The 17,483-nt window shown below is 47.4% G+C and overlaps 1 long non-coding RNA gene across 1 annotated transcript in view; it reads right to left on the reverse strand.

Moving 5' to 3' along the window:
- Window positions 1-12,348: 12,348 nt before the first annotated feature.
- The window catches only part of LOC142923304 (uncharacterized), a 496,643-nt gene continuing 491,508 nt past the window's right edge, over window positions 12,349-17,483 (reverse strand). The window contains exon 2 of the long non-coding RNA XR_012940678.1: window positions 12,349-13,318. This is a non-coding gene — a long non-coding RNA (uncharacterized LOC142923304). The remainder of the gene's footprint in view (window positions 13,319-17,483) is intronic.

Raw genomic sequence — 17,483 nt, forward strand, 5'->3', positions numbered from 1 at the left:
ACACTGAACCCTATGGGAATCTCGCTGATTAACACTGAACCCTGTGCGTGTCTCACTGATTAACACTGAACCCTATGCGAGTCTCACTGATTAACACTGAACCCTGTGGGAGTCTCACTTATTAACACTGAACCCTATGGGAGTCTCACTGATTAACACTGAACCCTGTGGGAGTCTCACTGATTAACACTGAACCCTGTGGGAGTCTCACTGATTAACACTGAACCCTATGGGAGTCTCACTGATTAAAACAGAACCCTGTGGGTGTCTCACTGATTAACACTGAACCCTGTGGGAGTCTCACTGATTAACACTGAACTCTATGGGAGACTCACTGATTTAGACTGAACCCTATGGGAGTCTCACTGATTAACAATGAACCCTGTGGGAGTGTCACTGATAAACACTGAACCCTGTGGGAGTCTCAATGATTAACACTGAACCCTATGGGAGTCTCACTGATTAACAATGAACCCTGTGGGAGTCTCACTGATTAACACTGAACCCTATGGGAGTCTGACTGATCAACACTGAACCCCTAGGGAGTCTCACTGATTAACACCGAACCCTATGGGAGTCTCACTGATTAACACTGAACCCTATGGGAGTCTCATTGATTAACACCGAACCCTATGGGAGTCTCACTGATTAACACTGGGCCCTGTGGGAGTCTCACTGATTAACACTGAACCCTGTGGGAGTCTCACTGATTAACACTGGACCCTGTGGGAGTCTTACTTATTAACACTAAACCCTGTGGGAGTCTCACTGATTAACACTGAACCCTATGGGAGTCTCACTGATTAACACTGAACCCTGTGGGAATTTCACTGATTAACACTGAACCCTGTGGTAGTCTCACTGATTAACAATGAACCCTATGGGAGTCTCACTGATTAACACTGAACGCTATGGGAGTCTCACCGATTAATACTGACCCAATGGGAGTCTCACTGGTTAACACTGAACCCTGTGGGAGTCTCACTGATTAACACTGAACCCTATGGGAATCTCGCTGATTAACACTGAACCCTGTGGGAGTCTCACTGATTAACACTGAACCCTATGGGAGTCTCACTGATTAACACTGCACCCTGTGAGAGTCTCACTGATTAACACTGGACCCTATGGGAGTCTCACTGATTAACACTGAACCCTGTGGGAGTCTCACTGATTAACACATGAACCCTGTGGGAGTCTCACTGATTAACACTGAACCCTATGGGAGTCTCACTGATTAACACTGAACCCTATGGGAGTCTCACTGATTAACACCGAACCCTATGGGAGTCTCACTGATTAACACTGAACCCTATGGGAGTCTCACTGATTAACACCGAACCCTATGGGAGTCTCACTGATAAACACTGAACCCTATGGGAGTCTGACCGATTAATACTGAACCCTGTGGGATTTTCACTGATTAAAACTGAACCATGTGGGAGTCTCACTGATTAACACTGAACCCTGTGGGAGTCTCACTGATTAACACTGAACCCTATGGGAGTCCCACTGATTAACACTGAACCCTATGGGAGTCTCATTGATTAACACTGAACCCTGTGGGAGTCTCACTGATTAACACTGAACCCTGTGGGAGTCTCACTGATTAACACTGAACCCTGTGGGAGTCTCACTGATTAACACTGAACCCTGAGGGAGTCTCACTGATTAACACATGAACCCTGTGGGAGTCTCACTGATTAACACTGAACCCTATGGGAGTCTCACTGATTAACACTGAACCCTATGGGAGTCTCACTGATTAACACCGAACCCTATGGGAGTCTCACTGATTAACACTGAACCCTATGGGAGTCTCACTGATTAACACCGAACCCTATGGGAGTCTCACTGATTAACACTGAACCCTATGGGAGTCTCACCGATTAATACTGAACCCTGTGGGAGTCTCATTGATTAAAACTGAACCCTGTGGGAGTCTCACTGATTAACACTGAACCCTGTGGGAGTCTCACTGATTAACACTGAACCCTATGGGAGTCTCACTGATTAACACTGAACCCTATGGGAGTCTCATTGGCTAACACTGAACCCTTTGGGAGTCTCACTGATTAACACTGAACCCTGTGGGAGTCTCACTGGTTAACACTGAACCCTATGGGAGTCTCACCGATTAATACTGAACCCTGTGGGAGTCTCATTGATTAAAACTGAACCCTGTGGGAGTCTCACTGATTAACACTGAACCCTGTGGGAGTCTCATTGATTAACACTGAAACCCTGTGGGAGTCTCACTGATTAACACTGAACCTTATGGGAGTCTCAGTGATTAACACTGAACCCTATGGGAGTCTCACTGATTAACACTGAACCCTATGGAAGTCTCACTGATTACCACTGAACCCTGTGGGAGTCTCACTGATTAACACTGAACCTTATGGGAGTCTCAGTGATTAACACTGAACCTTATGGGAGTCTCAGTGATTAACACTGAACCTTATGGGAGTCTCAGTGATTAACACTGAACCCTATGGAAGTCTCACTGATTACCACTGAACCCTGTGGGAGTCTCACTGATTAACACTGAACCCTGTGGGAGTCTCACTGATTAACACTGAACCCTATGGGAGTCTCACTGATTAACACTGAACCCTGTGGGAGCCCCACTGATTAACACTGAACCCTATGGGAGTCTCACTGATTAACACTGAACACTGTGGGAGCCTCACTGATTAACACTGAACCCTATGGGAGTCTCACTGATTAACACTGAACCCGATGGGAGTCTCACTGATTAACACTGAACCCTATGGGAGTCTCACTGATTAACACTGAACCCTGTGGGAGTCTCACTGATTAACACTGAACCCTATGGGAGTCTCACTGATTAACACTGAACCCTATGGGAGAACGGAGACGAGAGACAGGGGAGTGGAGCCCTCACCTGCAGCGCGAGGCGTGTGGGCCCTGAGTTCCGTCCCGTCGCGATGCACTGGAACGTCGCGTTCTGTCCCGCGTTCACCTCCACGTTCCCCAACCGCAGGAAGTGGGGGGCCTTGTCTGTATGTGCGAGAGTGGGGGGGGGGGGGCAAGAGTTGGAGATGTGTGATCATCATCAGCCACGATTTATCCACTGCTGGACGAAGGCCTCCCTCAAGCCGTCGCCATGGTTCACGGTCCTGCGTTCCAACGATCCACCTGTAGTGTTGAGTCTATGGGTGGTAGTGTTGAGTTATTGTTAAATGAGAATCGCAGTTCCTATGATTACTGTTGTAAAATAGTTTTTTGAGCTTTTTTTTGGTGATTTCGAAAACATAGGGTTAATCTATCTTATGGTTGGTATTGTTTGACATGCATCACACTGGGATTTGAGCATACAGCGTTGTAATACTTTTTTTTAAGATTTGCTGGTTTATCCATCATCAACACCATCACCCATCATCAACACTCCGGTAATCAATAAATGTTCTTATGGAACATTCTTAATCTATAAGTAAATTAAATGTATATCCTTAGTTTTTTCGGTAAAGTCACGTTGAAAAAACTAAGAATATGAATTACTGCAGTCACGAAAGCTTTAAATCAAAATTTAAATTAAACGTAATTGAGGATTCAGGCTTTGCCTAGAAACAGGTTAGTAGGCCTCAAGCATTAGGCCTAACGGTTTAAACTTTAATTTGGCTACCCAACTAAGGTGTTTCAAAACTTAATTGCAGAGATCGATAGGTTGCAGATCTTCAGTCACCCCTAAATCTGTTAGTGCATTTTTAACTAATTTGAGGATTAATTCTCACGCCGCAGGCTTCGTCTATCGTCAGTGTGTGTGAGTGTGAGGTTGTCAGTGTGTGTGAGGTTGTCAGCCTGTGTGAGTGTGAGGTTGTGAGTGTGTGTGAGATTGTCAGCCTGTGTGAGTGTGAGGTTGTCAGTGTGTGAGTGTGAGGTTGTCAGTGCGTGAGTGTGAGGTTGTCAGTGTGTGTGAGATTGTCAGCCTGTGTGAGTGTGAGGTTGTCAGTGTGTGTGTGAGGTCTTTGCGTGGGAGCGGTTGGCACCACGCGGGCTAGGCCGCAGGCTTTCGGCCGTCTGCTCCCTTTGAGTCGCTGCGATTTTTTATTTTATTATTTTTAATCGTGATTTAGTGTGCCGTGTGTATAATGTGTACACGTGTGTATAATGTATGTGTGTAATGTGTACAAGTGTGTGTATAATGTATGTGTGTAATGTGTACAAGTGTGTGTATAATGTATGTGGTAATGTGTACAATTGTGTGTATTATGTATGTGTATAATGTGTACATGTGTGTTTAATGTGCGTATAATGTGTTCGTGTGTATAAGTGTATCATGTGTATAAGTGTGTGTATAGGTCTATGTATAATATATGTGTGTATATGAAGTGTGTGTATATTGCGCACTGTGTTGGTGTGTACTGTTGAGAAGAGTTGAATGGACTTAGTGTGTCACTACCCAACCACGTGTCTCTCTCCCCGTGTCCCTCTCCTTGTGTCTGTGTCTCCCCGTGTCTCTCTCCTCGTGTCTGTGTCCTTGTGTCTCTCTCCAATAGTGTCTCTCCCCGTGTCTCTGTATCCTAGTTGTCTCTGTCTTTTTCCCGTGTCTCTCTCCCCGTGTATGTCTCCTAGTGTCTCTTTCCCGTGTCTCTCCTTGTGTTTCTCTCCCCGTGTCTCTCTCCCCTTGTGTCTCTTCCTCCAAACACGAACGATACAACACGACGTTCGGAGTGCAAAGTTGAGAGAGAGAGAAATGAGCATTTTCCCGGCAGGCGTAACTGGGTGGGGCCGTGGGCTTCCAGTTATTGTAGCGGCCTAGTGCGTGCTCCGTCCACTGCTACTGTTGAGAAGAGTTGAATGGACTTAGTGTGTCACTACCCAACCACGTGTCTCTCTCCCCGTGTCCCTCTCCTTGTGTCTGTGTCTCCCCGTGTCTCTCTCCTCGTGTCTGTGTCCTTGTGTCTCTCTCCAATAGTGTCTCTCCCCGTGTCTCTGTATCCTAGTTGTCTCTGTCTTTTTCCCGTGTCTCTCTCCCCGTGTCTCTCTCCCCGTGTATGTCTCCTAGTGTCTCTTTCCCGTGTCTCTCCTTGTGTTTCTCTCCCCGTGTCTCTCTCCCCTTGTGTCTCTTCCCCCAAACACTAACGATACAACACGACGTTCGGAGTGCAAAGTTGAGAGAGAAATGAGCATTTTCCCGGCAGGCGTAACTGGGTGGGGCCGTGGGCTTCCAGTTATTGTAGCGGCCTAGTGCGTGCTCCGTCCACTGCTACTGTTGAGAAGAGTTGAATGGACTTAGTGTGTCACTACCCAACCACGTGTCTCTCTCCCCGTGTCCCTCTCCTTGTGTCTGTGTCTCCCCGTGTCTCTCTCCTCGTGTCTGTGTCCTTGTGTCTCTCTCCAATAGTGTCTCTCCCCGTGTCTCTGTATCCTAGTTGTCTCTGTCTTTTTCCCGTGTCTCTCTCCCCGTGTCTCTCTCCCCGTGTATGTCTCCCCGTGTATGTCTCCTAGTGTCTCTTTCCCGTGTCTCTCCTTGTGTTTCTCTCCCCGTGTCTCTCTCCCCTTGTGTCTCTTCCCCCAAACACTAACGATACAACACGACGTTCGGAGTGCAAAGTTGAGAGAGAAATGAGCATTTTCCCGGCAGGCGTAACTGGGTGGGGCCGTGGGCTTCCAGTTATTGTAGCGGCCTAGTGCGTGCTCCGTCCACTGCTACTGTTGAGAAGAGTTGAATGGACTTAGTGTGTCACTACCCAACCACGTGTCTCTCTCCCCGTGTCCCTCTCCTTGTGTCTGTGTCTCCCCGTGTCTCTCTCCTCGTGTCTGTGTCCTTGTGTCTCTCTCCAATAGTGTCTCTCCCCGTGTCTCTGTATCCTAGTTGTCTCTGTCTTTTTCCCGTGTCTCTCTCCCCGTGTCTCTCTCCCCGTGTATGTCTCCCCGTGTATGTCTCCTAGTGTCTCTTTCCCGTGTCTCTCCTTGTGTTTCTCTCCCCGTGTCTCTCTCCCCTTGTGTCTCTTCCCCCAAACACGAACGATACAACACGACGTTCGGAGTGCAAAGTTGAGAGAGAGAGAAATGAGCATTTTCCCGGCAGGCGTAACTGGGTGGGGCCGTGGGCTTCCAGTTATTGTAGCGGCCTAGTGCGTGCTCTGTCCACTGCTGCCCTGAGGGAAAGCCGCGCTCTCTCCACTTCTGCCCTGGGGCAGAGCCGTGCTCTGTCCACTGCTGCCCTGGGGTGGGGTCGTGCTCTCTCCGCTGCTGCCCTGAGGGAGAGCCGTGCTCTCTCCACTGCTGCCCTGAGGCAGGGCCGTGCCCCGTCCACTGCTACCCGGAGGGAGCCCCGTGCTCTCCACTACTGGCTTGAGGGAGAGCCGCGCTATCTCCACCGCTGCCGTGAGGGAGCCAGACTCTCTCTCTCCTCTGCTGCCTTGAGGCAGGGTTGTGCTCCATCCACTGCTGCCCTGAGGGAGAGCCGTGCTCTGTCCACTGCTGCCCTGAGAGAGAGTCGCGCTCTCTCCACTGCTGCTGCCCCGAGATGTCGCGGGCGCTGCCCCAGAGCAAGGAGGTGCTGCTGCAGTCGTTCAACAAGCGGCTCAAGGACGACGTGCGCTCCATCCTGGACAACTTCACGGAGATCATTCGAGACGGCCGGGGGCTGTTAAACCCTAGCACATGGGCGAGAAGCCGTGCATGTGTGACGAGTGCGGCAAGACGTTTTTCTCACCCTCGGCCTACAAGTATATAATTTTCTATTTCCACGTGTGTAAATCTGTGTATACCCCGGATATTTTAGAGATGGCAATTCTCCTGCTGTGTATCCTACTGCTGTCCCTCCCGGCCATATCTAGTGCCACACTCAACTCTACAAACGGCTACCCTCGTTATTTTGCGTCAATACTTGTTGCTCGATTTGCCACTACACCTGCAAATGAAACAGCTTATAGACACTTCTACACTCCATCATTGTATCCTTTTAAACCCTATCTCTGTCCCATTACTTCACCAGCACTCCTTCCAAACTTCATTCTGCTCTTAAAAATAACACCATCTGCGAGCTGCTGCTATTCGTCCAAGGTTCGCCGCTCTTCATCCTTTCACAGAAAATACTTATGCAAACTGTTAATTCTACTTTTCTTATTCCTGGGTGGCATTGAGCTTCATCCTGGCCCAAATGAAAAGAGCTCGTATAATTCTGTAGATTTTTCTGGCAGGAAAGGTGTTGGTGTTCTACATGTCAACATCAGAGGGCTTGTGATTAAGTCAACTAAAATTAGAAGTGGCAAATCTTGACCCGGACATTTTTTGCCTAACAGAAACATTTCTCACTCCTGCCGTCAATGACTTGCAGATTTCGATTGAAAACTACAACCTTTTTCGGCTTGACCGAGGATCTAAAGGAGGTGGAATTGCCATCTATGTTCGTAACACTATTGCATGTTCACCAGCTCACTCCTTGTTTAAAAATTTTTGCTTTGAAGGTCTGGCTCTCAGAATAACTCTCACAAATAATCAACAGATATTGGTAGTGTGCTGCTATAGACCGCCTTGTGGGAAGGATGTTGAAGCTGCATCGGCACTGAGAGAGCTTATTGGGGGCCTCCCTAAAGGTGAAATAATTTTAGTGGGTGATCTAAATTGGAATTGGCTAAACCCGTCAGCCGTGGCCACAAATTTTACAGATGAATTTAACTTGTTTCAATTAATAAATGTCCCCACAAGACCCAACCTAAAAAATCCGGGACAGTCAACTCTGCTTGACGTCCTATTGACAAATGCCCCTCACAATTTCGCACTGACTGGTGTTCTGGGTAATAACCTTAGTGATCACTCCTTCATTTTTGGTGTGAGATCATCAGCCAGACCCAAAGCCCCCCCTAAAATTGTTGAGAAGCACTCTTTGAGGCACTTCAGCACTCAGGCATTTACAAATGATGTGCTTCACTCGGATATTGATAACGTCTGTGATATCCCCAACCTGACTACGGCTTGGGAGACTTTCAGGTACACGTTTCTCCAAATTTTTAACAAACATGCTCCGTTGGTTAGATTTAAAACTAAAGGCAACCGCCCACCATCCTTTGATTACAAAGCTCATGAAAACTAGGGACAAGGCTTGGGCATGTGCTCAGAAAAGTAATTTGGTAAATGACTGGCTAGAATACAGGATTTTAAGGAATAGATGCGTAAAAAAAGTACGGCATGCAAAAAATGCCTATTTTTCCTCCACTCTCCTGGAATCACATGGAAATGCCAGGATTTTTTGGAAAACAATCAAATCTATCGAAAAGGCATCCAAAACAGAAAATCTGCCCGTTGAGCTTCACAGAAATGGGGAATATTTTTCAGATCCCAAAAAAATAGTTGACAATTTTAACCTTCATTTTTCTGAAGCTGGTAATTTTTTTGATAATGTATTGGGAGTCACCCCTGCTCCTGCAAATTCCTACACCCCTGTCCAAACATTAAACAAATTTAGTTTCCAACCAATCCACGAAAGTAATGTTCTGAAACAACTGTCCTACCTCAAAGGGTCCGCTACCGGAGCAGATAGTTTTCCCGTCTTTGCTCTACTAACTGTTGGTCACCTAATATACAAACCTATAGCCCATATTTTCAACCTGTCCATCAAAGAAGCATCAGTTCCTCTGGAATGGAAACATTCCTATGTCCGTCCACTTCACAAAGGGGGCCCTAAAGATGATCCCAATAACTACCGACCTATCTCAATTTTGTCCCCATTGATGAAAATTTTTGAAAAATTATTGAACTACCAAATTAGCAGTTTCCTGTCCACCAACAATCTACTACATCTAAAACAATCTGGGTTCCGGAAAAAATACAGCACCACATCTGCTGCATTAGACTCTTTGAATCAAATTTACAATAGCCTTGATAATAAGCAGTACTGTGCCTGTCTTTTTCTTGACCTGTCCAAAGCTTTTGATACAGTTGACCACAACACCCTGCTTAGTAAACTAAATTGCCTCGGTTTTTCCGAGAACACAGTACAATGGTTAAAAAATTACCTCTTTTCTCGCACCCAAACTGTATTCACAGATGGTTGAGGTCAAACAGTGTTAAGATAACAAAAGGGGTTCCACAGGGTTCCATCCTCGGCCCCCTCTTGTTCTCTCTTTATGTCAATGACTTGGGCACTGAACTGGATCATTCCAGGGTAAATCTTTTTGCAGATGACACGATACTGATTACTGCTGGCCGTTCTCCGGATGACGTGATTGCTAAGCTCCAGGGTGATTTCAACAAACTACAACATCAGCTAGTTTCTCTTAAATTAGTCCTGAATACCTCCAAAACCAAGGTGCTATGCTTCTCTCCGGGACTAAAGCAGGAAGTTATTTTTCCCCAATTACATTCCTTGAATAATTATCAAATAGAGCAAGTCAAGATCTATAAGTATCTTGGGGTCATCCTGGATTCAAAACTTAGTTTTGAAGATCACATTGATTATATTGGTAAAAAGACCAAAAAAAATTGGTTTTCTGTATCGACACAAGCACTGCTTCCCCCCAATGTTCCGTTTGGAATTGATAAAAGCTACCATACTGCCTCTACTTGACTACTGTGACATCGTGTATAAATCAGCCTCAAGTACTGTACTGAAGAAGCTTGATTCCATCTATCACTCGGCCTTAAGATTTGCATTGAACTGCCCATATAGGACTCACCACTGTGATCTCTACATTGGGTCAAACTTAACATCTCTTAATGTTCGACGGCTTGTGCACCAGATCTTATTTATTCACGATGTACTTACAAACAATTCCACAGACTACCTACTGAATCTCCTCTCTGTTTCAAAGAACAAATTTGACCTCAGGTCTTCGCTCATTTACCAGCTTCACATTCCCTATTGCCATACAAAAACTGGAGGAAGGGCCTTTGCTATTGATGCCCCCAGGGTCTGGAATGTTATTGCCAATAAACTGCAACTTGAATCACTACCTATGAGATCTTCACTCAAAACTGCTCTAGAGGAGTTGTACAACCCTAGCTGCCACTGCTATTCAGTGGCCTAAAATATGGCTCTAGATTTTGGTGTTATAATTTATTTATGTAGTTTATTGTTAAAAATTCGGTCACAGTCCCTATGATCACTGTTACATTGGATTTATGGCTTTTATTTTAGTGATTTCGAAAAGTTTTTTTTTGGCCATGTTTTTGTTTATTGTAGTACGGAGCTAGACTGATGGCCTTAATCTTAGTTGTCTTGTGGTTGTTGTTGTTATTTGACTTGCATCCCACTGGGATTTTTGCACACAGCGTTGGTGTACGGTGCTATTTCAGGAATATTTTGATATTTTTTTCCTGTATTTTCTGTTTGCACAGTCACATAATCACTTTAAGATGTTTTCTTGTTCATGTTTTTTGTTTGTTGCGGTTGCACCCGATTCAAGAGCCGAATGGCTCACAGGGCTATACCAAATAAATGAACTATGAAATAAATGAACTATGAACTGTGGGAGTCTCACTGATTAACACTGAACCCTGTGGTAGTCTCACCAATTAACACTGAACCCTGTGGGAGTCTCATTGATTAACACTGAACCCTGTGGGAGTCTCACTGATTAACACTGAACCCTGTGGGAGTCTCACTGATTAACACTGAACGCTATGGGAGTCTTACTGATTAACACCGAACCCTTTGGGAGTCTCACTGATTAACACTGAACCCTATGGGAGTCTCACTGATTAACACTGAACCCTGTGGGAGTCTCACTGATTAACACTGAACTCTATGGGAGTCTCACTGTTTAACACTGAACCCTATGGGAGTCTCACTGATTAGCACTGAACCCTATGGGAGTCTCACTGATTAACACTGAACCCTGTGGGAGTCTCACTGATTAACACTGAACCCTGTGGGAGTCTCACTGATAACACTGAACCCTATGGGAGTCTCACTGATTAACACTGAACCCTATGGGAGTCTTACTGATTAACACTGAACCCTGTGGGAGTCTCACTAATTAACACTGAACCCTATGGGAGTCTCACTGATGAACACTGAACCCAATGGGGGTCTCAATGATTTACACTGAACACTATGGGAGTCTCACTGATTAGCACTGAACCCTATGGGAGTTTCACTGATTAACACTGAACCCTGTGGGAGTCTCACTGATTAACACTGAACCCTGTGGGAGTCTCACTGATTAACACTGAACCCTGTGGGAGTCTCACTGATTAACACTGAACCCTATGGGAGTCTCATTGATTAACACTGAACCCTATGGGAGTCTCACTGATTAACACATGAACCCTGTGGGAGTCTCACTGATTAACACTGAACCCTATGGGAGTCTCACTGATTAACACTGAACCCTATGGGAGTCTCACTGATTAACACTGAACCCTGTGGAAGTCTCACTGATTAACACTGAACCCTATGGGAGTCTCACTGATTAACACTGAACCCTATGCGAGTCTCACTGATTAACACTGAACCCTATGGGAGTCTCACTGATTAACACTGAACCCTATGGGAGTTTCACTGATTAACACTGAACCCTGTGGAAGTCTCACTGATTAACACTGAACCCTATGGGAGTCTCACTGATTAACACTGAACCCTATGCGAGTCTCACTGATTAACACTGAACCCTATGGGAGTCTCACTGATTAACACTGAACCCTATGGGAGTCTTGTGGGGGCTACCGTCCCCCGCCATCACTGAATTGTTGGGGCCGCTGCTCACCGACTCCCCCGTTCCACTCACACCGCTACCCCCCGGCTACTCCGTCAGGTCCAGACTAACGACCCCTAACGTCTCGCCCCCCTGTACCTCTGCCTGGGATGTAGACCGCGTTTGCATAGTTTAATTAGCGGCTCGTACGCTCCGCGCTTGCGATGCGTTACACTGCAAAGGCGGGGTGGGGCTGTAAGCGCGCTCACCAGTAAATCTCCGTCCCGCCCGTAAACAAACAGGCGCGGCGCGTGTTTCCCTCCCACCCGCGCTCCACGTGTGCCGACAATAACAAACACGCCCCTACCCTCTGCCCGTAAACAGACCAATCGCACACGAAGGGGTTGGAGCCGGGGGACGGGCGGGCGGGGTTTCTGCCGTGCGCGCGCCGCTGATTGGGGACGCTCGCTTGGCTCTTAGTTAAAGGTCCCGCTCAAACAGTCGCGCGAATACGCGCACGCTCGGCACTCTAACTCGCTATCTCGCGACCAGACCCGTGTGCGGGTGCGTGACCGCGGCACCGCCACCCAGGTACGCGATCGCTAAGCACTATGGTGGGCAATCGTGCGGGCACGTAAACACCACCCGCTTCGTCTCGAGGTGCACAGCGGCGCATACACGTAGACACCCAGCGCACACTGCCCTCCACTTCACGCTCCCAAAAGACCACGCAACACAGTTGTTTTTCCCCCCACTAGCGAATTTTATTTACCTGTGATGGTATGGTCAGTGGACGCTAACCTATCCCTCGGAGGTCTACGAGTCGATTTCCCCTACCGCTCGCCCCGCTCTCTATCCTGGATGTAAAACGGCTGAACTTACGCCTCTCTCACTCATACTTACTTCTCCCCGATGTACTGACCGCTGTGAGGGAATGAGGCGACGAGCCTGCCGATGCTGGAGTACGTCTCACGGACGTCTCGGATGGCTGACTCTCCTGCTCCTGGGACCGCGATGATCTTGAACCAGAAAAAACCCCCTTGCTACCCCGATCCCCCCCCTTTTTATCCTACCTACAACAAAGGAATGTTTGCTCTTTCCGACCCTTGGCCTCCCGTCCAATCAGGGGCTCGATTTCTCCCGCCCTTTCGATGTCCGGATCCCAGCTCAGATGACGTCGCCGCAGTGATCTCACCGACGTCCGCTCTCTGTTCTCCCGCTACCAGTCCACTGACCCGTGCATGTGTGAGGCTCCACTCGCGGTGGTTCGATGGCCCTTGCCGCGACCATGCAACTTTAATATCAGGTTGCGGCGCCGCAGTGCATGTCAGCTACAGGGGGGAGGATCGCCCAATTTCCCGGCCGCAGGAAACCATGAAGTTCGATCCCACTAGGGACTTCTGGACAAAAACCTATCAGCCGGGTGACCTCCCCTCCTGGCTCTACGTGGGGCGTGTGTACGTTCGTGTGTGTGGGGGGGGGGTGGGGGTGGTGAGGGTGCACAGCGTCGGCGTCGACATCCCCCGGTGGCGGCTTTGCAGCGGTGGGCACGACCTCGGCAGAGTGGCCCTGCTGCAGCGGCCTCACGACTGTGCAGGGGCCAAAACGCGGACGTCTGAGAAGGCACCGGCCCCGGGAGAGTGGCGGGAAATCCGCGGCATAGGTGATGGCGCCGCGGTAGTGGGCGCGGTTCCGCTGGAGCGGCTCCACTGCGGCGGCACCACAGTCTCACTGATTAACACTGAACCCTATGGGAGTCTCACCGATTAACACTGAACCCTATCGGAGTCTCACTGATTAACACTGAACCCTATGGGAGTCTCACTGATTAACACTGAACCCTGTGGGAGTCTCACTGATTAACACTGAACCCTGTGGGAGTCTCACTGATTAACATTGAACCATGTGGGAGTCTCACTGATTAACACTGAAACCTATGGGAGTCTCACTGATTAACACTGAACCCTATGGGAGTCTCACTGATTAACACTGAACCCTGTGGGAGTCTCAGTGATTAACACTGAACCCTGAGGGAGTCTCACTGATTAACACTGAACACTGTGGGAGTCTCACTGATTAACACTGAACCCTATGGGAGTCTCACAGATTAACACTGAACCCTGTGGGAGTCTCACTGATTAACACTGAACCCTATGGGACTCTCACTGATTAACACTGAACCCTGTGGGAGTCTCACTGATTAACACTGAACCCTATGGGACTCTCACTGATTAACACTGAACCCTATGGGAGTCTTACAGATTAACACTGAACCCTGTGGGAGTCTCACTGATTAACACTGAACCCTATGGGAGTCTCACTGATTAACACTGAACCCTATGGGAGTCTCACTGATTAACACTTAACCCTATGGGAGTCTCACCGATTAACACTGAACCCTATCGGAGTCTCACTGATTAACACTGAACCCTATGGGAGTCTCACTGATTAACACTGAACCCTGTGGGAGTCTCACTGATTAACACTGAACCCTGTGGGAGTCTCACTGATTAACACTGAACCATGTGGGAGTCTCACTGATTAACACTGAAACCTATGGGAGTCTCACTGATTAACACTGAACCCTATGGGAGTCTCACTGATTAACACTGAACCCTGTGGGAGTCTCAGTGATTAAGACTGAACCCTGAGGGAGTCTCACTGATTAACACTGAACACTGTAGGAGTCTCACTGATTAACACTGAACCCTATGGGAGTCTCACAGATTAACACTGAACCCTGTGGGAGTCTCACTGATTAACACTGAACCCTATGGGAGTCTCACTGATTAACACTGAACCCTATGGGAGTCTCACAGATTAACACTGAACCCTGTGGGAGTCTCACTGATTAACACTGAACCCTATGGGAGTCTCACTGATTAACACTGAACCCTATGGGAGTCTCACTGATTAACACTTAACCCTAGGGGAGTCTCACTGATTAACACTGAACCCTGAGGGAGTCTCACTGATTAACACTGAACCCTATAGGAGTCTCACTGATTAACACTTAACCCTGAGGGAGTCTCACTGATTAACACTGAACCCTATAGGAGTCTCACTGATTAACACTTAACCCTATGAGAGTCTCACTGATTAACACTGAACCCTGTGGGAGTCTCACTGATTAACAATTAACCCTGTGGGACACTCACTGATTAACAATGAACCATGTGGGAGTCTCACTGATTAACACTGAACCCTATGGGAGTCTCACTGATAAACACTGAACCCTGTGGGAGTCTCACTGATTAACACTGAACCCTGTGGGAGTCTCACTGATTAACACTGAACCATGTGGGAGTCTCACTGATTAACACTGAAACCTATGGGAGTCTCACTGATTAACACTGAACCCTATGGGAGTCTCACTGATTAACACTGAACCATGTGGGAGTCTCACTGATTAACACTGAAACCTATGGGAGTCTCACTGATTAACACTGAACCCTATGGGAGTCTCACTGATTAACACTGAACACTGTGGGATTCTCAGTGATTAACACTGAACCCTGAGGGAGTCTCACTGATCAACACTGAACACTGTGGGAGTCTCACTGATTAACACTGAACACTGTGGGATTCTCACTGATTAACACTGAACCCTGTGGGAGTCTCACTGATTAACACTGAACCCTATGGGAGTCTCACTGATTAACACTGAACCCTATGGGAGTCTCACTGATTAACACTGAACCCTATGGGAGTCTCACTGATTAACACTTAACCCTATGGGAGTCTCACTGATTAACACTGAACCCTGAGGGAGTCTCACTGATTAACACTGAACCCTATAGGAGTCTCACTGATTAACACTGAACCCTATGGGAATTTCACTGATTAACACTGAACCCTGTGGGAGTCTCACTGATTAACAATTAACCCTGTGGGACACTCACTGATTAACAATGAACCATGTGGGAGTCTCACTGATTAACACTGAACCCCATGGGAGTCTCACTGATTCACACTGAACCCTGTGGGAGTCTCACTGATTAACACTGAACCCTGTGGGAGTCTCACTGATTAACACTGAACCCTGTGGGAGTCTCACTGATTAACACTGAACCATGTGGGAGTCTCACTGATTAACACTGAACCATGTCGGAATCTCACTGATTAATACTGGACCCTGTGGGAGTCTCACTGATTAACACTGAACCCTGTGGGAGTCTCACTGATTAACACTGAACCCTATGGGAATTTCACTGATTAACACTGAACCCTGTGGTAGTCTCACTGATTAACACTGAACCCTATGGGAGTCTCACTAATTAACACTGAACCCTATGGGAGTCTCACCGATTAATACTGACCCAATGGGAGTCTCACTGATTAACACTGAACCCTGTGGGAGTCTCACTGATTAACACTGAAACCTATGGGAATCTCGCTGATTAACACTGAACCCTGTGGGAGTCTCACTGATTAACACTGAACCCTATGGGAGTCTCACTGATTAACAGTGAACCCTGTGAGAGTCTCACTGATTAACACTGGACCCTATGGGAGTCTCACTGATTAACACTGAACACTGTGGGAGTCTCACTGATTAACACTGAACCCTATGGGAGTCTCACTGATTAACACTGAACCCTATGGGAGTCTCACTGATTAACACTGAACCCTATGGGAGTCTCACTGATTAACACTGAACCCTATGGGAGTCTCACTGATTAACACTGAACCCTATGGGAGTCTCACTGATTAACACTGAACCCTATGGGAGTCTCACTGATTAACACTGAACCCTATGGGAGTCTCACAGATTAACACTGAACCCTGTGGGAGTCTCACTGATTAACACTGAACCCTATGGGAGTCTCACTGATTAACACTGAACCCTATGGGAGTCTCACTGATTAACACTTAACCCTATGGGAGTCTCACTGATTAACACTGAACCCTGAGGGAGTCTCACTGATTAACACTGAACCCTATAGGAGTCTCACTGATTAACACTGAACCCTATGGGAATTTCACTGATTAACACTGAACCCTGTGGGAGTCTCACTGATTAACAATTAACCCTGTGGGACACTCACTGATTAACAATGAACCATGTGGGAGTCTCACTGATTAACACTGAACCCCATGGGAGTCTCACTGATTCACACTGAACCCTGTGGGAGTCTCACTGATTAACACTGAACCCTGTGGGAGTCTCACTGATTAACACTGAACCCTGTGGGAGTCTCACTGATTAACACTGAACCATGTGGGAGTCTCACTGATTAACACTGAACCCTGTCGGAATCTCACTGATTAATACTGGACCCTGTGGGAGTCTCACTGATTAACACTGAACCCTGTGGGAGTCTCACTGATTAACACTGAACCCTATGGGAATTTCACTGATTAACACTGAACCCTGTGGTAGTCTCACTGATTAACACTGAACCCTATGGGAGTCTCACTAATTAACACTGAACCCTATGGGAGTCTCACCGATTAATACTGACCCAATGGGAGTCTCACTGATTAACACTGAACCCTGTGGGAGTCTCACTGATTAACACTGAAACCTATGGGAATCTCGCTGATTAACACTGAACCCTCTGGGAGTCTCACTGATTAACACTGAACCCTAAGGGAGTCTCACTGATCAACACTGAACCCTGTGAGAGTCTCACTGATTAACACTGGACCCTATGGGAGTCTCACTGATGAACACTGAACACTGTGGGAGTCTCACTGATTAACACTGAACCCTATGGGAGTCTCACTGATTAACACAGAACCCTGTGGGTGTCTCACTGATTAACACTGAACCCTGTGGGAGTCTCACTGATTAACACTGAACCCTATGGGAGTCTCACTGATTAACACTGAACCCTATGGGAGTCTCACTGATTAACACTGAACCCTATG

The sequence above is a fragment of the Petromyzon marinus genome, unplaced genomic scaffold, assembly GCF_048934315.1.
Source record: "Petromyzon marinus isolate PM22_M1 ecotype Great Lakes invasive population unplaced genomic scaffold, UKy_Petmar_22M1.pri1.0 PM_Scaffold_4, whole genome shotgun sequence".
Taxonomy (NCBI): Eukaryota; Metazoa; Chordata; class Hyperoartia; order Petromyzontiformes; family Petromyzontidae; genus Petromyzon; species Petromyzon marinus.